Source organism: Lactuca serriola, chromosome 4 (assembly GCF_051521515.1).
Source record: "Lactuca serriola cultivar US96UC23 chromosome 4, Lser_US96UC23_V15, whole genome shotgun sequence".
NCBI classification, from domain to species: domain Eukaryota; kingdom Viridiplantae; phylum Streptophyta; class Magnoliopsida; order Asterales; family Asteraceae; genus Lactuca; species Lactuca serriola.
Window position 1 is genome coordinate 36787873 of NC_136411.1, and position 22406 is coordinate 36810278.

General features: G+C 34.8%; 3 pseudogenes; all 3 read left to right on the forward strand.

The window, feature by feature from the left end:
• The first annotated feature begins 6931 nt into the window (after positions 1-6931).
• LOC145098223 (putative pectin methylesterase CGR3) lies at positions 6932-8219 on the forward strand (annotated as a pseudogene).
• Positions 8220-12614: 4395 nt separating this feature from the next.
• LOC145100053 (lignin-forming anionic peroxidase pseudogene) lies at positions 12615-13598 on the forward strand (annotated as a pseudogene).
• A 1-nt stretch (position 13599) lies between these two features.
• On the forward strand, positions 13600-18011 carry LOC145098224 (putative pectin methylesterase CGR3; annotated as a pseudogene).
• The last annotated feature ends 4395 nt before the right edge of the window (positions 18012-22406 follow it).

The window sequence follows — 22406 nt, forward strand, 5'->3', positions numbered from 1 at the left end:
GATATCACTTTTATCCTACTTTGGATAAAAGGAACGGATAAACTTTGACTCAATGCTCGCTTGCACTCAGTTACCGAATGACACACAACAATATGTTTTATAACACCAAGTTACTGGTGTGTTTACATATTATCAATGTGCAACCGACTCGCAAGATACAACTCACACATCTCAGTTTCAAGAATATAAGATGTTATCGTCTCACCAATCATTCGTGATACAATTCATGAAGTGATCCAAGTGAGCGTGGGTTTAATCCAATGCTCAAATCATATTCATAAGCACTCATGAACGTTGCAGCAAACATTTGCTTATGTCCAACACTCTTTAGACAATCCATACACCAATTGATGACAGTCTTCATTCATATCTACTTCCAACATATGAACGATTGTGGTCCAATTAAATTATTTAGGAAGTCAAAACATGCAAAGTGAAACACAAGAATAATACTAATCCCATATGGCCTCAAACCTTTAAGTATAAATAAAACACCTTTTATTTATCACCATATCGATTACTCATTATTTGTTGTTTCGGGTAATCAATTTCTTACTTGAATTATAACTACACTTTTCCTATGCTCTTAGCATGCACACAATGCTAACCTATGGTCCTTACTTTGTGAAATAGATCAAATGAACACATTTCCAATCATACTCATTTCACAACTCCCAATCCTTATCATAAGTATAAGAATATCAAATTCTTGCCACTTATAGAATATGTTAGATTCTAACATTCTATGCAATGATTCTTTTGTAATGTCACTGCACTAAGGTCACAATGACTATTGCCATTGAATTACAAAGCTCTTTATCGGAAATTGTTATAAGACAATTCCATAGATGTGATGTATTTCACTCAAAGTACATTTCTTTGAACATCCTTCTTGCATAAAAGTTTCTAATCTTGACATAGATTCTTAATATCCAACTCCCAATATGGAAACCTTTCCATACTTACCATATGACAACTCATTCTTAATAGAATCTTATCTATTCATAATAATGTCGATATGCTCCATCCAATATCATACTTCTAACTACTCATAAGTGACCAATCCTTAGCAAGCTTTGGATCGTCCTTTGATAGTTGTTTAATTATCTTAGTCAAAGCTGATTCTTGTCCTTTTTCCCTCAAAATGCGCTAGACATTTGGAAAATTTTAGAATGGTCAAATATTATAGCATTTGCAATCGATCCTATACCTGAAGCGTATGGGACACGGTGCATAATGTCTTACATGAAGATTTGATACTTTATCAATCTTATGCTATAATATCTTGTGTGTCACGTTCTTATGATTCGAATTATGAAGAGGAATTCCGTAATCATAATCGAAATTTAAGAACTCACTATCTATCCTTGACTAATTTTATTAACATTCCATAACCTAAGCCTTTAGTTTTGAAATGAAGCATAATATTCTCTCCCTTAATTATAGAAAAACAACTATTCAACCCTTGCAACTTTGCAAAGTATGACTCTTGTTTTCTATAATTAATATTGCTAACTTGAAATACTTGCCTTAATAATCATGCAATCATAACATTTATGCTCCCACTATTACGATGATTATTATAAACATAACACTTATGCTCCCACTAGCTTTGACACGTATTCAGAAACAGCTTAACTTTCAGAAAACAATGTCAATTGAATTTCTTTAAGTTCATATTTCTAGTACTCAATGCTTTGATAATCTTTTATCAATGCTTCTTAAACTTATATACCTTTGCCTTAAATAGCTCATATGTGTGTCTTAAACAATTTAGACTAATTGCCAAATCTCACAATTCGAATAATGGAAAGGGATACCGTAACCATAATCGAATTCGAGAACACAATTTCACAATCTTCTTAAAATCTTTCTTAGTGAAAGCATTTCCTCACAGTCATTTTAATGAAGGAGGAAATCTTATGACACTTCGATTTTAATGGTGTATGTGTTCCTATCCACGTGAATTTGTTAAAACCAAAGTTTATGACAAATTCAAACTCATATGGACTAAGCCTTCTCAATCTTGATTTATTGTCTTATGGTAACACGGCTGCCCACCATGTCTTCCAAGTAGTTAAGCAGCTCACCCTTTCCTATCAATGTACTTTTCATTGGTCAAGGTCTTTGCCTTTTATGCATTCAAATGAGAACTCATAGGGCTCACATGTATAATTAACTCAATTGGAACGGTACAGAAAACAAGATGATGTCAACACGATAGGTTTTAGACCTCAACTTGTGTGCTAGTGATGATCGATAAGGTTTATTCTTGGTAAGTTCTTGAACCTTTTCAAGACCATTAAGACTCCCATTGACTCCTTGACATATAAGATTCTCTTGTCAATAAACATTTCTTGACAAACAAATATTCAAGAGTTAGTGTAGCTTTTATCAAGACAAAACACTTCATAAAATTGGTCCTAGTTGGTCTTTGTCTTATCCAAGACATCACAACTCTCCATATTTGATGAATGTTATAAACCTTCTTAATACTTGTCACTCAATGTCACAATCTTAACTCTAAGACTTGTTTTGGAACGAAGTATGATTGACTTCTTGATTTTAACAATTTTTTCGATTCTTGATTCCTCTTCCCAGACACACAATTGTACTAAGACTCATTTAGAGGATCAATTGAGATATGGTTCTTAATCATTAAGACGTATCATAAAACATAACAAAAGGTACTCTCCCTTCTTCTTAGAATAGAGAAACTTTTATCCTTCTGCCTTCTTGATTCTTCTTATTCGTTCTGCTATTGATTTAAGCTCTTTCAATCAAATAAGAATTACACTTAATCTCATAAGTGTAATCATATTTACTTAACCTTAGTAAATCATGACGAATATCTTTGTTACTCTTGTGGTGGACTTGATCAACACACAACCTTGTGTACTCGATCTCCTAGTCCTTCACTTGACACTTTGTCAACGAATTAGTTAATTTTCCCAAATGTGAAAATTTTTTCATTCATCATACAATACTTGTTGCATGATTCCAAGTTTCTGTCCACATGAAACTTGGATGATGAGAAACTCTCCCTATTTGGTAAATTCTTGACACTTCCACAATTAACATAATTAAGAATCACATCCATTCGTTGTAGAAATATGCAAACATCAATTTTTCATAACGATTTCATTGCAAGGAAATAAATAAATAAATAAATAAATAAATAAATAAATAAATACGTCAAACAAAATTTATTTTATTCATAAAAGCAGCGGAAAACATTTGTCCTTACAATGCAAAATCAACTAAAAACTATGTAGTCAAAAAAAAAAATTCTAACAACTCTATCATAACTTTCTAAGCTCAAAATCTAATCTTTAAATCCATTCGATCGAGATCCATTTCTTCGTGATTAGACTCATCTTGCTCTTTCATCAAGCTTCCTCTCTTTTCACTGATCCTGTAAAACATTTAAATGCAATCTTATCACATCATGTATTAGGAATCAACGAATAGGAACTTAATGGAGTTAGATAGTGGATTTTACCTGAAGCACAGCCATACTCTTTGACTCTCCCATCTTCTGGACTCTTCAGGCTCTTAGGGCAGACTTGTATCCAACGCCCTTTCTCTTGGCAGCAAACGCAGGTTGGTTCTCCTAGAACGTCCTCGGAAGCATGGTTGGTTGACTTTCCTAACAAATATGCTCCATTGCCTTGCCAAATCATTTCTGATTCAGCAGCAATGAGCATGTAAGTTAAGTCAATGAGGCTTGCGTCATGATCCATCATATGATACTTTCTTTTGAACTAATTATATGATTCAGGGAGTGACTGTAGAACCCAGTCCACAGCCAACTTACCAGGGAATGACGCACCCAACATTGTCAACCTATCGATGTGTGATTTCATTCCTAGAACGTGGGCACACACAGTTTTACCATCTTCAGGTTTCATTTCCAATAGGGCTTTAGTGACATTGAACCTTTCAATTCTTCGATCTTGTGGGTTAGGGAGAATAATTGGAGGAGGTGGAGGAAGTGAAGCATGATCTCTTGTTCCTCGATTGAATCGTGGAATATCATCTTCATGTGGAATGCTTGTTCCACGAGATTTGGGAAGACCATAGTTGTCGTACTTTGACATTTACAAAACGGGAGAAAATAAATTCAAGTTAGTTGATTGATTGAGTCCTTAATAAATCACCCAAATGAGATATTAAGGTTAGGACCCTACACAATACGCTACAACCTAGAAAAGGGATGTCGTAATCTAGTTGCAGAATATTTGAAGGTAAGTGAATGACGATTCACTAATTTTCCACCATGAAAACGAAAAACATATTAAGTTTTAAATGCTTTGAAAACTCCTAGATCCTTTGAGATTCATTGAACTTTTCAATGGCATGTTTAAATCTCGATATGCCCCTCTAGTTTGTGACTGGGATGCCGAGGATCACAAAGCGGGTGTGAATAACCATGCAAACTTACATGGTGCCCCCACATGTTACAATCATCTATTCGATGTGCCGGTTGACCACACATGCTCCACCGAACTATGACAAACATTGAGTCACCCTTTGCTACCTTTGCTTAGAACCATTTAGTGTGCCGGTTAACCACACACGCTCCACTAACGTCTTCACAAGGCACAAAGTGTAATTTCATGGAATTGCATCAATTCACTTTTGCCTAAAGTAACTAAGATTGGGAATTTTGTAAAAACTTTTAGATACTTTTGTACTTCATTATACTTATAATGTAAGGTTTCTGTCCTATCCTACCCGTTCGGCTAACGACCCTCCACTAGTCAAGAGTGCGGTGGGTAAGAGTGGATACCCATTCAATCGCCATTTTATAGGAAATTTCCTTAAACACCCCTTATAGACCAGCTTCGTGAATGAGGCATACTAACGGTAAGACTGACTGTTTACTCATACATATATAATACTAGACTTTTAATGTTATATATAGTATAGGGTGTATTTTACACTTTTAAAATACTAGGTGTTCTAAATTAATAAATTATACTTTTAATTTAATTAAATGTAAACCAAAACTTGTATGGGTTTATTAAATCTCTTTTAATTATACACCTTAATTAATTAATAAAACCATAAGGGTGTGATTTGAACCTTTTCAAAACAAAACTAGGGTTTTAGAATTTAACATTTCTAAATGAAACTTTTAATCAACTTTTAAATTCCAAAACTTGAGGGCAAGTTTTGAAACATTTCAAAACATTAGGGTTTAACTTATTTAAATTTCAAAACCAAAACTTTTAAGTTCTAATTTAAACTATAAAACCTAAAGGGATTAATTTGAAACTTTTCCAAACTTTGCCAAGAATATTCTAGATCACATAATTCAAATAAGGCAATTAACTATTAATTGGTGGTTATCTAATTAGATCTAGTTCAAGTTCTTGTAAGATAATGATCAAATAATTCATATAATTTAACATTTATCAAATAAGGTAAGAATTATCTAATTAGATGACCTAAATCTTTTATTTTGACAAAGATAATCATAAGAGATCAACAAAATTCGAATTTTATTAATTTTAAACAATTATGGCAATTATCCTAAGTCAAAATAGGTAAAAATCCCGAAAATCCGCCTATCTGACAGCTAAAATCGCCGAGTCCCCTTATGGACTCGCCGAGTTCACCCTACTCGACGAGTCCCCATTGGAACTCGACGAGTTTGTCAGGCAGATGGCTAAAAAGTCGATCTTGCAACATGAATGAATGTACTAGGCATCAATACAATAGAAACCAATCAAGGCTCTGATACCACTGATGGGTTTTAGCCATAAGAACATCCTGTGTGCTCATACAAACCCTAATGCTTGGATCTAGGTTTCTCTATTGTACATGCAATTCATCCAAGACTTCAAACCCTAGATCTAGCATATGATAAGCAATATAACATATGAATTAGGGTTTAGATCATACCTTGATTGTTATGTAGCAATAACAATCTCAAATCCTCCTTGTAATGACTTTAGAAAGCTTAGAGTCACAAATGTCACTCCTCTAATGGTTCACAAACACCAAGAGCAAGAGGATGAAGAAGAGAAGAGAAGTGTGGAAACCCTAGAAAATAAGTTCACCACATTTTTGGGGCTTAAGGGTCCTTTAAATAGTGAGGCCATTAGGGTTATCTAACAAGGAAACCCTAATTTGGATGCTTAGGCCCTAAGCAACCCATGGACTCCTTCTATAAAGGCCTTGGACGATTTCTAATGGGTTTCCCCATAGAATCCGTCCACTCCTTAAATATGGAGTCCATTAGCCCAATATTCAACTATCACACAATTGACAGTTCTAGTCCCTTAAGTTTAATTAATGTCTTTTAGCCACAAAATTAATTCCTAATTAATTATTGACTAATATTAATTAAACAATATGATTTCTCCTTTAATATATTATTCTCATAATATATTAATAAATCATAATTAATCTTTTCTCTCCATAATTCATCCTATCAAGTTGCTTTGGTGAAGGCAACCCAAAAGGACCTTGCACCATCGGGTCAAGTACATACCAAAATAGTTATGGACTTAGACACCAATCCAACACCAACTAGATACGTTGAAAGGTGTAACATCCCAAATTTCGCAGGTATATTTCGAATCCCTCATCTTTTATAAGTTGCCCATTGAAGTCCCTAGAGTTGCTTGAGTTGGGCCATGAGAAGTATGAGGACTAAAATTGCCACTTTGAGTCAGGAGTATGTTGGGCGTACACTCATGTACGCTGGGCGTACTCATGTCAGGAGAAAACCCTAATATTTAGGGTTTAGGACTATATACAACCTAATAGCTCATTCCTCTGCTTATCCTCAGCCTTCATATCCCAGAAAAACATTCCAAACACTAGTTTGTGTGAGCAGTGTTAGTTGGTGTGCATTTTGAACCCTTGAAGGTGAAGTCATTGTTCAAAGGAGTTGGAGAAGGAGATCAAGGCTATAGATATGAAGTTGTGTTGTGTCCAAGAAGCTCCAAAAGGTAAAAAAAGCTTGGAACTTTATGCTTGTGTACTATGGATCAAGTCATTTTTGTTTTATGGAAGCTTCATGTCCCAAAAGTCCCAAAATGGTGCATTTGATGTCTTGGACGAAATGGGCTGTCCCGAGTAAAATTATCCATCAACATGTTTTGGAAACGACTGTGTTAGTTTAAATTAGTGAAATACTCTTCTTCTCTTCTTAAAAAAAATACCGAGTGAGACTTTCCGTTCTCTCAAAACTTTCAGGGAGCTTTTCTCATAATTGGCTATGTTTATAGTGGTTCAGGTTAGTACATATGAATTTCTTTTGGCTAAAAAAAATTCTATCTTCTCCTATCGCAACTTATATCAAAATTATCTTTGTAACAACAGGTGGAAGAAATATTGATAAAGTGGCTCTAAGTAGGCTTGAAGGTAAACCATTTAAGATAATAATAACAATCAGTTATCTACTGAATGATTATAAATTTTCTGATATGTTGAATATGCAGGTGGTGTTTCATGTTCAGCAGAGATTAATCAAGCATTACCATATCTAAAAAAAAGCATATGGTGACAGCATGCATAAAGTTCTACACATGGGTCCCGATTCATGTTCAGTGATGTCTAAATTATTGAAAGATGAAGATACAGAAGCATGGGGTCTTGAACCTTATGATTTAGATGAAAGTGGTGCAAAATCCAAAAGCCTTACAAGAAAATGGATTGTTCGTGTTGCTGGTATTAAGTATCCTCTTCCTTATAAATCATAATCATTTTCTCTTGTTATTGTGTCGGATGCTCTTGACTATTTGTCACCAAGGTACCTCAACAAAACTCTTCCATAATTATCAAGAGTATCTTCAGATGGATTTGTTATTCTCTCTAGTGAGTTTTTTTTTTCTTTTTTTAGCAATTATTCACTTATATTTTATAAAAATAATGTTGATTTTATTTTGATAAAGGGTATCCTGGTCAACGTAAAGTCAAAGTGGCTGAAATGTCTAAATTTGGTCGCCCTGTAAGACCTCTCTTATATTACTTGATCCCAATTACTTCAAATTTAAAATTTAAAGAAACATTGAATAATAAAAAATGAATTTATATATATATTTATAATAGGCGAAATTGCGAAGCTCTTCGTGGTGGATTCGGTTTTTTGTTCACACAAATTAGAAGAAAATGATGTTGCTACTAAAAAATTCGAATTGGCTGCAGCCAAGAAGGCATACCAGTCAACATGTCAAATTTTCCATCTCAAATCACTCCATTGAATTTAATATTTTGATGAAATATGAAATATGGAAAAGGTAAAAGGTAAAAATGGTAAACTATATACCTCAAATACCATGCATACACAACAACTTGGATTTTTTTTTTATGAAGAAGATGTATATTATTATTGCACTCTTATTTTCATGTTTTTTTTAAGTATTGTTTTGTTGGAACAAATGATTACTTTTAGACTGTTTTTAGTACCTTTCTCAGACATTATATGATTTTTATTGGGGGGGAAGGTAAATTCAGTGTTTTGTGTGTACATTTGGAAAATGTCATGCTCATTTAATGGAGCTATTTTGCATACAGGGACATTATAGCTATTATTGGAGTCCATAATCTATGGTTAATATTACTAATTATTTTATTTATGATGTTTTTTTAAGGCTATTTGAACGGGGTCTAGCCTATGATGGAATTGATTATCTTTCATTTTCTTTGTGGGATAAATACATTGAATATGAGCATCAACTACAGAAATGGTCGAATCTTGCCATGATTTACACATGTATATTGGAGATTCCTAATCAACAGTTGGATCGGTATTTCAACAGGTGATGATTGATATATGTTTTTTCAACACAATCTTTCTTTAATTACACAAGCCACATCTTTTCATTCTGGTTTTTTTTTTTACTTTTGACAGCTTTAGGGAATTAGCTGCTAGTCACCCTTTATCAGAACTGAGAACAATTGAAGAACTTGAAGCTGCAGCAAGGGCAAAAGGGGAATTCAAGAATCAAGAAAGTGAGGGTGAGATCCATCCGAATGATGGATTAGCAGAAGCTAAAGAGTTGGAGACCTATATTTCCCTTAGAGAAGAACTTTATAAAAAAAACTAAGGATTTCGATTCTAAAATCATAGATTTTGAAACAGCCATCAGGAGACATCATTATCATTTTAGGCCACTTAATGTTACAGAGCTTGAAAACTGGCATAACTACCTTGATTTCATTGAATGATGTGATGACTTGAACAAAGTAATCAAACTATATGAAAGATGTCTAATTGCTTGTGCAAATTATCACGAGTATTAGATATGTTATGTTTTGTGCATGGAAGCTAGAAAAAATATGGATGTTGCCGAAAATGCCCTTGCTCGTGCTACCCATGTGTTTGTTAAAGTAAGTTATATGCAATCTCAATTTCTGTTGGCATGTGTTCTGTAAACTTCTTTTAGTAAAAGTTGATTTTATTTATTTATTTATTTATTTACAGAAGCAACCAGAGATTCATCTTTTTGTTGCTAGATTTAGAGAACACAATGGAAACACTGAAGGAGCAATTACCGCCTGGTAAAAATTAAAATCACTTAAGGGTTGTTTATTTTTTCCCCAGTAAGTTATGTATGTGTATAGTGACTTAATGTTGCATATCTGGATAAAGTGCTGCATATATAAAGTCCTTTTTTTTGCTGGCCTGAATAAACCTTCAAAATGAAACTAAATGATCATATTACCTTACATTCCAACAAACAATTTTCATATTCATCCATTTTATTTCTCATTTATTACTAAGTTAGGTTATATGGTTTTAGTTGAGGTGAAGATGAACAAAGGTTTGTCTCTTTTTATTTCTCATTTATTACTAAGTTTAGAAAATAAATGTCATAATTTTTGGGCCATTATTGGGCTTATGCATATGGACTTGGGTTAAGTGTATTGATATTGGGCCTTAGGTCCAAACTGGGAAAAATGGACAATATGGACCCTTTGGCAATTTTAGAGAGCCCACTTATTAAATTAGTGTTCCTCATTTTCAGGCAGTCAGGGTGGTCGGTGATATAGCGGTGGGAGACTCCCAGTTCAGTTCTACACTACTTGTGAGGTGAGTTATCCTCACTATATCAACAGGTCTACGGCATCAAGGTCGACCCTTTATGGATTGTGTTTGGATTTTTATGGGATATGCCTACTGATTTACATCTAGGTAGTTAGGATGCTATGTTAGTGACCTGTTAGGTCGGTGTCCTGGTTATAGGATCATTGATATGCTTGTGATTTGTTAGATCGGTTGGACTATTATATGCATGCTATTGTTTGTATGTTATCCATGTGCACATAATTGTTTTTATGTTATCCATGTGCACATAATTGTTTGTTTGAGGATTGGGTTGAGGCAGTCCTGCTTCATGTTGTAGGCCAACACACCCGGGGCGGTCCGGATAGACTGTAGGCCCTGCGAGGCAGTCCAGTCATGCTGAAGGCTCAGGAGCGATCCAAATAGGCTGTAGGCCCTAAGGAGGCGGTCCGGTCATGCTGAAGGCTCAGTATACATGATGTTTGTTATTATTTTGATGTGTAGTATATGTTGGTATTTTGGGGGTAATTCACTAAGCCTTCGAGTTTACATTTATTGATGTCTGTTTCAGGTACTTTAGGTGACCATGGCAAGGCGATTGCGTGATGCACACATCCTCACATTTTTATGATTTTGGATTTCTGGGAACTCTGATATGAATCATTTGAAACAATTTGTGAACTATGTTGATGTTTGAATAACTTTGATTACTCGGATTGATTTTGGAAAGTTTAAAATTTTCAGTAAAATTTTGTGTTGTTACAAAAGGGACGTTGTTCCACAAATACCTCCTAATTTCATGTGTGAACCAATTGGCAGGTTTCCCAACAAGGGAATATATGATCTCCCTGTCGAAATTCAAATCCACGGGCTTTCCCTTGTTTGCCCACATCCACTTTCCTATCTCTATATTTTTTGACAAGCCCCTTCTTTTCTTTGGAAGCTCGACTGAAAAAATACAATTAAAAATATTAGTCGCGATAACTTATCATAAATTAATGAAAATAACTAATAAATATATCATAATAAAACTTATCATCCTGTTCATGCTGCCCGCGACCAAAGCCTCCTAGAGGTGGTGGATCCCCAACTCCATCACCTCTGTGATCAAGGCCCATAACATCGGCCATCATAACAAAGAATATCGCCCACGTAAACCTCAATTATCAAACACTTTAACTACACAATTAAAAACTTTATCACTTCATCTTATATACACCAAACTATTAATCCTAAATATCACATAATGATACATGTATATAATACATTCAATTCCAATTTTCATTTTATTTTAAACATAAAATACAACTTTTATATTTCAATTTCGTACAATTAAGCATACAATACATCAAACAAATGTATACATCCCATCTCAATTTCATACCTAATTTCAATTTCAATCCAATATACCACATTAAGCATAAACATAAATCTGAAAAACATATACAAAATATTGTATAAATCAGAAAAAGCCTATATAATCACTCAAAATGCATAAACAAATTCATACCTCAAAATACATATATAATCACTCAACCAAACAAAATCTGAGAATTATATTACACATGCATCACCCAAAATACCATGAAAACACAAGATTAATAGAAAATAAGAAGGAATTCAACCTGAATGGTTTGGTCGCTGGTAATCAAGGTGCACGTCGACGGTAATGGCTGTCAATCGGCGGTGCGGTGAGGCAGGCTTGTTTCAAAGCGCAACTAACACCCTTATAGTCGAACTATCATGTTGAAGCCTATCCATCGAGTGTGGTACACTAGCTGCGATGTACAATTATCAATGAATGTTCGACATTTTTCCCTTTAAAAACACAATATATAGTTTAAGTTTTAAAGGTCCCAAACACAATTCCAATATTATTTAAAATCACGTGTAGTTAATAACTTATATTTGGAAGTCTCCTATATAATTAACCCTCAAACCCGTGTCGATGATAGGTGGAACTTTGATTTTTCATATATAAAATTTTTATATTATATTTAGTTGATGATTAAATAATTTTATTAAGTAAAAATATTGAATTGCCTTAATCAAGATAATTTTAGTTGTCGCATGCATGCGGCGGAGACTACGAGATAACAAGACGCACAAACATGCAAATACATGAATATAAAATAAAATTGTATTGTAAAGAAAATGTCAAAAAAGCACACATTGACATTATTTTTATATCTTTACAACTCCTATAAATTATTATAATATAAACACGTAACTTAATAATAAAACGCGCCTAATCTTAATTAATAAATTAACCAGTGTAATTTATGTTAAAAAGAAAGAACAATTCTAAACGAATCTTCATTTTATAAGTTATCGTAAAACTTACAGCGTTAATAACTAGGTTAGCTTAATTTTTGTGTTTTTGTTGATTTATTGTCTGTTGAAAAAATCAAATATTTTTTCTTACTGTGTTTCCATGCATCCACATCTACCACCAAATGGACAAAATCAGCCCACTGTTGATCAAACAAAGACAGCCTAACCACGCAGTCTATTCTTAAGTCTCAACCTATAAATCTCTCCTTCGTCCTTCCATTTTCGATTCATCCCACATTCATCGTATTTTCATAATCCAGTGAAAACCATCTCTCAAATGGGTTCTAGACTTACTTCTACAGCCATCTTCTTCTTGCTTTTTCTCTCTGTTACTAACAACACACCCTGCAACGCACAGTTATCTTCTACCTTCTACGACACTACATGTCCCACTGCACTCCGTACAATCAGAACCACAGTCAGAACAGCCATATCTCGTGAACGTCGCATGGCGGCTTCCCTCCTTCGCCTCCATTTCCACGACTGCTTCGTTCAAGGTTGTGATGCATCGATCTTGTTGGAGGATGGGCCTTCGATAATAGGAGAAAGGAATGCGTTGCCTAATAAGGGTTCTGTAAGAGGCTACGAAGTGACAGACGCTGCAAAATCTGAGGTGGAGAAACTATGTCCCGGAGTTGTATCTTGTGCAGACATACTCACGGTGGCCGCCCGTGATGCGTCAGAAATGGTTGATGGTCCGTCGTGGTCGGTGAAGCTCGGAAGAAGAGATTCCACCACCGCTAGCCTTGTTCTGGCGGAGACCAGTCTTCCTAGCTTTAAAGCTCCTCTTGATTCACTTATCTCCACCTTCAAAGATAACGGACTTAGTGCCAGGGACATGGTTGCTTTATCAGGAGCTCATACAATTGGACAAGCTCAATGCTTCTTGTTTCGTGAAAGAATATACAGCAATGGATCTGATATTGATGCCGGATTTGCTAGCACACGTAGACGTGGTTGCCCTGTAAATGATGGAAACGGAAATCTTGCACCACTAGATTTGGTGACACCGAATTCGTTTGATTACAACTACTTCAAGAATCTGATACAAAAGAAGGGTCTTCTTGAATCAGATCAGGTGCTTTACAGTGGTGGGTCCACAGACAGCATAGTTTCTGAGTATAGCAACAATCCTTCCAAGTTCAAGTCGGAGTTTGCCGAAGCGATGGTGAAGATGAGTGAGATCAGGCCATTAACGGGTCAAGGAGTGATAAGGAGGATATGTGGTTCTCTTCCCTAAGCTAGCTGGTTCATTTAGTCCCGGGTTCTTGTATTTGTCTCTGAAAATTGTACTTGTAGTCATATCTTCATTCATTTATTCGATTCATTTAAGTGTAAAGAAATATAAAAGTTTAAGAGTATTCTCAACGGGTAAGATTTAATTATTTATCACCACTTTTAATGCAATAGATAGACCACTTTTAATGCAATATATAGTTATATGATACTTCTGGCCATCTGTTACCACAACACGATCTTAAAGGGGTAAGTAAAACCAAACCTGAAAACCGAAAAAATCGAAATCGAAGCATAAACCATGGGTTGGGATCTGTGTTTTTCAAAAATCAAAAATTTTGGTTTAGGTTCGGTTACATATATATTAGAAACGGAGAAAAACCGCATTGTATATATAACACATTTTTTATATATTGTATATAAATCAACGTAAATAAATTATAAGTATCATCTCGATAGTGTTGGTAAATCGTTGGACATTAATTGCTACTAGTGGTATTGTCTTTTAATCTTTCTGACGCCCCTTTTCGTCATTTTCATTTTTTTATGACAACCACTAGAGTCGTTTCTAGGGATGAACATTTGCACCGGGGAACCGGTTTCCCCATCGGAACCGGGACGATATTTTGTGGATTTTTTGAACGAGGAACCTGTAGGAACCGGAACCAGGAGAACTAGCAGAAACCGGAACTGTATGTTGCTATTTCTCGAGAACTGGTTCCAACATTGAAGATACAACAAGAACCGGTAGGAACCGGAACCGGTAGAACCGGCGGTTAGGTTCACTTCCTATTTTCCATCTAGTTCGGTTCCCAGGCCGATACCGGTTCCGGTCGGGCGGGTTCCGATGTTCATCCGTAGTCGTCCCTCATCGCCTATTACATAAAACTTTCACCAACTACAACTTTTATGCAGCACATACAACTTTCACCAACTACAACTTTTATGTAGTGTTTATATAGTGTTTGAGGAGTCCCACATCAATCATTGCATACAATATCAACCCACTTCAGCCTTTATATAATGACTTGCAAGACTTATAACTTAGTTTATGATTGGTTTTGGGTTTAAACACTACAAGGATCGTACACTATGCAGACGACAATTTTGAGCTCCAGACGACTTGTCATCACTAAAGCCTATACCGACGACATGTGGTCTGTAAAAAGTCGTCGGTATAGCTCCGTCGGTAAAAGTCGAAAATGTCATCGGTAAAGGTGTCGTCGGTATAACATAGTTAGTCCAGATGACATGTCGTCTGCAAAGGGTCGTCGGGATTGATTTTCGAGTAAATTAGAAAAAGTTTTATTCGGACCCTATAGAGACGACTTGTCGTGGGTAAAAGTGTGACGCTATAGAGACGACTTCTCGTTTGGATAAGTGTGAGCTATAGAGACGACTTGTCGTTTGGATAAGTGAGAGCTATAGAGACGACTTGTCGTTTGGATAAGTGAAAACCGTTTTTACAATTGGAAAGCTATACCGACGACATGTCGTCTCTATAGCCTTTTATTATTATTTTTTTTAATATCTTCCACTGGTTTTTATTATATATACCATTTAAAACAAATCCAAAATGGATATTTGCATAATAATATAAACATAAGACAACATATCATTAAAATCCAAAAACACTTAATAAACATAACATACCATTCAAATTCTGCTACATAACAAAATAACAAAAAAAACAAGTTTTTAACAAACATTGTTGTCATTACCATTCTAGTTCTCCTCATCATCATCATCATCACCACCATCATCAACATCATCAAACAAGATAACAAAAAAAGCAAGTTTTTAACAAACATTGTTGTCATTACCATTCTAGTTCTCATCCTCCTCCTCCTCCTCCTCATCACCACCATCATCAACATCATCATCATCATCATCCACGAGTTCATTTGATGTTTCGGGGTTATTTTGTGGAACCATATTGGGATTAAACTAGAATTGTGGCATTGGTTGTGGTTGGAAGTTTGGAATCACTACTAGAAAAACAGCCTTTAATGACGCGCAAACAATGACACGCAGTGATTTACGTTACGCAAAAGAGGGCGTCGAAAAAATAATGTCATCTCTTATAAAATTTGAAGAATAGAGGGCACGCATTTGTGCGTACCCTAAAATTAGTGTCCAAAAAAAACACGGAGGGCGCATATGATAGAATGTGTGTCGTGTGCGCACGTCGCTTTATATTTTTTTTTTTCATAAACACGCGTTTTAGAAGATCGCGGGGGAAATGAAATTCCAAAAGTTTGAAAAGCCGCCATGTTCTCCTCTACCTTCTTTCAATCGTTCTTCTTTCTCTTTCTCTCTCTCAATCAAATTCCAAAAAAACCTTCAATCGGAGAGCCACGATGTCTCTCTCACCGTCACTGCTCTTTTCTCCCACAACATCATCACAACATCACCAAATCTCTGATCTCCAACCGATGTCTCCACCTATTCTCTTCCCCCGCTCTAATTTGCTCAGTCAAATATCCAAAAAAAGAACCACGATGCGCTTCTCCTTTCTCCCATCCCAGTCGGCAGAAATCAAGGAGTCTCATGCCTAAAATTCTATATAGGGCCACAAAACCGACTATTGTTGGAACTAGGGTTCTGGTTCTTAGTGAAATCGAAGGTTTTTTGGTCACCGGGCCATGAAATTGAAATCAAAGGGGTACAGTTCTTGGAACCACGACTATTGTTGGAACTAGGGTTTCAGTTCATAAACCCTCCATCTACTTCTTTCAATCTTCAGTTCCTCAAGTAACGAGTCCTCCATGCTCACCGCCATTAGCCATCGCCTCCCTGTGAAGCCACCACCGGATGGAGACCGTCGCACCTCATAGCTACACCAAAAACCTTCAACTTCTCAGCAAAAAGGTTACACACACACACACACTTTCTCTTTCTCTATCTAATCATCACTCGCGCACTGTGGTTTTTGTTTGTTTCTCGCATTACGATAAATTGTTTAATCAATTGTTGATTATCTGCTTGTTAAATTCGAGGAATATAGCAGCATGAACAATGAATTATGTCAAAAAACAGTTGATTAATGCTTTTGAATTGATCGATTCTAGTGAATTTTTTGTTATGTGTATTGAGTGGTAACGAAAATTGGTTGATTGCTTGTTTTGCTGGGCTAAAATCGATTTGAAGAATTCCTATTTAGGTTTCTTCATACATTCATACCAAGTGGTCAAGTCGCTTAATGTATTAGTTTGGGACACTTATGTTCTCTCGTTTTTCTTCAAAGAGGATTTTGAGTCTCGCTTATTTTAACTGGATAATTATCCCGAGTAAAATTATCCATCAACATGTTTTGGAAACGACTGTGTTAGTTTAAATTAGTGAAATACTCTTTTTCTCTTCTTAAAAAAAATACCGAGTGAGACTTTCCCTTCTCTCAAAACTTTCAGGGAGCTTTTCTCATAATTGGCTATGTTTATAGTGGTTCAGGTTAGTACATATGAATTTCTTTTGGCTAAAAAAAATTCTATCTTCTCCTATCGCAACTTATATCAAAATTATCTTTGTAACAACAGGTGGAAGAAATATTGATAAAGTGGCTCTAAGTAGGCTTGAAGGTAAACCATTTAAGATAATAATAACAATCAGTTATCTACTGAATGATTATAAATTTTCTGATATGTTGAATATGCAGGTGGTGTTTCATGTTCAGCAGAGATTAATCAAGCATTACCATATCTAAAAAAAAGCATATGGTGACAGCATGCATAAAGTTCTACACATGGGTCCCGATTCATGTTCAGTGATGTCTAAATTATTGAAAGATGAAGATACAGAAGCATGGGGTCTTGAACCTTATGATTTAGATGAAAGTGGTGCAAAATCCAAAAGCCTTACAAGAAAATGGATTGTTCGTGTTGCTGGTATTAAGTATCCTCTTCCTTATAAATCATAATCATTTTCTCTTGTTATTGTGTCGGATGCTCTTGACTATTTGTCACCAAGGTACCTCAACAAAACTCTTCCATAATTATCAAGAGTATCTTCAGATGGATTTGTTATTCTCTCTAGTGAGTTTTTTTTTTCTTTTTTTAGCAATTATTCACTTATATTTTATAAAAATAATGTTGATTTTATTTTGATAAAGGGTATCCTGGTCAACGTAAAGTCAAAGTGGCTGAAATGTCTAAATTTGGTCGCCCTGTAAGACCTCTCTTATATTACTTGATCCCAATTACTTCAAATTTAAAATTTAAAGAAACATTGAATAATAAAAAATGAATTTATATATATATTTATAATAGGCGAAATTGCGAAGCTCTTCGTGGTGGATTCGGTTTTTTGTTCACACAAATTAGAAGAAAATGATGTTGCTACTAAAAAATTCGAATTGGCTGCAGCCAAGAAGGCATACCAGTCAACATGTCAAATTTTCCATCTCAAATCACTCCATTGAATTTAATATTTTGATGAAATATGAAATATGGAAAAGGTAAAAGGTAAAAATGGTAAACTATATACCTCAAATACCATGCATACACAACAACTTGGATTTTTTTTTTATGAAGAAGATGTATATTATTATTGCACTCTTATTTTCATGTTTTTTTTAAGTATTGTTTTGTTGGAACAAATGATTACTTTTAGACTGTTTTTAGTACCTTTCTCAGACATTATATGATTTTTATTGGGGGGGAAGGTAAATTCAGTGTTTTGTGTGTACATTTGGAAAATGTCATGCTCATTTAATGGAGCTATTTTGCATACAGGGACATTATAGCTATTATTGGAGTCCATAATCTATGGTTAATATTACTAATTATTTTATTTATGATGTTTTTTTAAGGCTATTTGAACGGGGTCTAGCCTATGATGGAATTGATTATCTTTCATTTTCTTTGTGGGATAAATACATTGAATATGAGCATCAACTACAGAAATGGTCGAATCTTGCCATGATTTACACATGTATATTGGAGATTCCTAATCAACAGTTGGATCGGTATTTCAACAGGTGATGATTGATATATGTTTTTTCAACACAATCTTTCTTTAATTACACAAGCCACATCTTTTCATTCTGGTTTTTTTTTTTACTTTTGACAGCTTTAGGGAATTAGCTGCTAGTCACCCTTTATCAGAACTGAGAACAATTGAAGAACTTGAAGCTGCAGCAAGGGCAAAAGGGGAATTCAAGAATCAAGAAAGTGAGGGTGAGATCCATCCGAATGATGGATTAGCAGAAGCTAAAGAGTTGGAGACCTATATTTCCCTTAGAGAAGAACTTTATAAAAAAAACTAAGGATTTCGATTCTAAAATCATAGATTTTGAAACAGCCATCAGGAGACATCATTATCATTTTAGGCCACTTAATGTTACAGAGCTTGAAAACTGGCATAACTACCTTGATTTCATTGAATGATGTGATGACTTGAACAAAGTAATCAAACTATATGAAAGATGTCTAATTGCTTGTGCAAATTATCACGAGTATTAGATATGTTATGTTTTGTGCATGGAAGCTAGAAAAAATATGGATGTTGCCGAAAATGCCCTTGCTCGTGCTACCCATGTGTTTGTTAAAGTAAGTTATATGCAATCTCAATTTCTGTTGGCATGTGTTCTGTAAACTTCTTTTAGTAAAAGTTGATTTTATTTATTTATTTATTTATTTACAGAAGCAACCAGAGATTCATCTTTTTGTTGCTAGATTTAGAGAACACAATGGAAACACTGAAGGAGCAATTACCGCCTGGTAAAAATTAAAATCACTTAAGGGTTGTTTATTTTTTCCCCAGTAAGTTATGTATGTGTATAGTGACTTAATGTTGCATATCTGGATAAAGTGCTGCATATATAAAGTCCTTTTTTTTGCTGGCCTGAATAAACCTTCAAAATGAAACTAAATGATCATATTACCTTACATTCCAACAAACAATTTTCATATTCATCCATTTTATTTCTCATTTATTACTAAGTTAGGTTATATGGTTTTAGTTGAGGTGAAGATGAACAAAGGTTTGTCTCTTTTTATTTCTCATTTATTACTAAGTTTAGAAAATAAATGTCATAATTTTTGGGCCATTATTGGGCTTATGCATATGGACTTGGGTTAAGTGTATTGATATTGGGCCTTAGGTCCAAACTGGGAAAAATGGACAATATGGACCCTTTGGCAATTTTAGAGAGCCCACTTATTAAATTAGTGTTCCTCATTTTCAGGCAGTCAGGGTGGTCGGTGATATAGCGGTGGGAGACTCCCAGTTCAGTTCTACACTACTTGTGAGGTGAGTTATCCTCACTATATCAACAGGTCTACGGCATCAAGGTCGACCCTTTATGGATTGTGTTTGGATTTTTATGGGATATGCCTACTGATTTACATCTAGGTAGTTAGGATGCTATGTTAGTGACCTGTTAGGTCGGTGTCCTGGTTATAGGATCATTGATATGCTTGTGATTTGTTAGATCGGTTGGACTATTATATGCATGCTATTGTTTGTATGTTATCCATGTGCACATAATTGTTTTTATGTTATCCATGTGCACATAATTGTTTGTTTGAGGATTGGGTTGAGGCAGTCCTGCTTCATGTTGTAGGCCAACACACCCGGGGCGGTCCGGATAGACTGTAGGCCCTGCGAGGCAGTCCAGTCATGCTGAAGGCTCAGGAGCGATCCAAATAGGCTGTAGGCCCTAAGGAGGCGGTCCGGTCATGCTGAAGGCTCAGTATACATGATGTTTGTTATTATTTTGATGTGTAGTATATGTTGGTATTTTGGGGGTAATTCACTAAGCCTTCGAGTTTACATTTATTGATGTCTGTTTCAGGTACTTTAGGTGACCATGGCAAGGCGATTGCGTGATGCACACATCCTCACATTTTTATGATTTTGGATTTCTGGGAACTCTGATATGAATCATTTGAAACAATTTGTGAACTATGTTGATGTTTGAATAACTTTGATTACTCGGATTGATTTTGGAAAGTTTAAAATTTTCAGTAAAATTTTGTGTTGTTACAAAAGGGACGTTGTTCCACAAATACCTCCTAATTTCATGTGTGAACCAATTGGCAGGTTTCCCAACAAGGGAATATATGATCTCCCTGTCGAAATTCAAATCCACGGGCTTTCCCTTGTTTGCCCACATCCACTTTCCTATCTCTATATTTTTTGACAAGCCCATTCTTTTCTTTGGAAGCTCGACTGAAAAAATACAATTAAAAATATTAGTCGCGATAACTTATCATAAATTAATGAAAATAACTAATAAATATATCATAATAAAACTTATCATCCTGTTCATGCTGCCCGCGACCAAAGCCTCCTAGAGGTGGTGGATCCCCAACTCCATCACCTCTGTGATCAAGGCCCATAACATCGGCCATCATAACAAAGAATATCGCCCACGTAAACCTCAATTATCAAACACTTTAACTACACAATTAAAAACTTTATCACTTCATCTTATATACACCAAACTATTAATCCTAAATATCACATAATGATACATGTATATAATACATTCAATTCCAATTTTCATTTTATTTTAAACATAAAATACAACTTTTATATTTCAATTTCGTACAATTAAGCATACAATACATCAAACAAATGTATACATCCCATCTCAATTTCATACCTAATTTCAATTTCAATCCAATATACCACATTAAGCATAAACATAAATCTGAAAAACATATACAAAATATTGTATAAATCAGAAAAAGCCTATATAATCACTCAAAATGCATAAACAAATTCATACCTCAAAATACATATATAATCACTCAACCAAACAAAATCTGAGAATTATATTACACATGCATCACCCAAAATACCATGAAAACACAAGATTAATAGAAAATAAGAAGGAATTCAACCTGAATGGTTTGGTCGCTGGTAATCAAGGTGCACGTCGACGGTAATGGCTGTCAATCGGCGGTGCGGTGAGGCAGGCTTGTTTCAAAGCGCAACTAACACCCTTATAGTCGAACTATCATGTTGAAGCCTATCCATCGAGTGTGGTACACTAGCTGCGATGTACAATTATCAATGAATGTTCGACATTTTTCCCTTTAAAAACACAATATATAGTTTAAGTTTTAAAGGTCCCAAACACAATTCCAATATTATTTAAAATCACGTGTAGTTAATAACTTATATTTGGAAGTCTCCTATATAATTAACCCTCAAACCCGTGTCGATGATAGGTGGAACTTTGATTTTTCATATATAAAATTTTTATATTATATTTAGTTGATGATTAAATAATTTTATTAAGTAAAAATATTGAATTGCCTTAATCAAGATAATTTTAGTTGTCGCATGCATGCGGCGGAGACTACGAGATAACAAGACGCACAAACATGCAAATACATGAATATAAAATAAAATTGTATTGTAAAGAAAATGTCAAAAAAGCACACATTGACATTATTTTTATATCTTTACAACTCCTATAAATTATTATAATATAAACACGTAACTTAATAATAAAACGCGCCTAATCTTAATTAATAAATTAACCAGTGTAATTTATGTTAAAAAGAAAGAACAATTCTAAACGAATCTTCATTTTATAAGTTATCGTAAAACTTACAGCGTTAATAACTAGGTTAGCTTAATTTTTGTGTTTTTGTTGATTTATTGTCTGTTGAAAAAATCAAATATTTTTTCTTACTGTGTTTCCATGCATCCACATCTACCACCAAATGGACAAAATCAGCCCACTGTTGATCAAACAAAGACAGCCTAACCACGCAGTCTATTCTTAAGTCTCAACCTATAAATCTCTCCTTCGTCCTTCCATTTTCGATTCATCCCACATTCATCGTATTTTCATAAT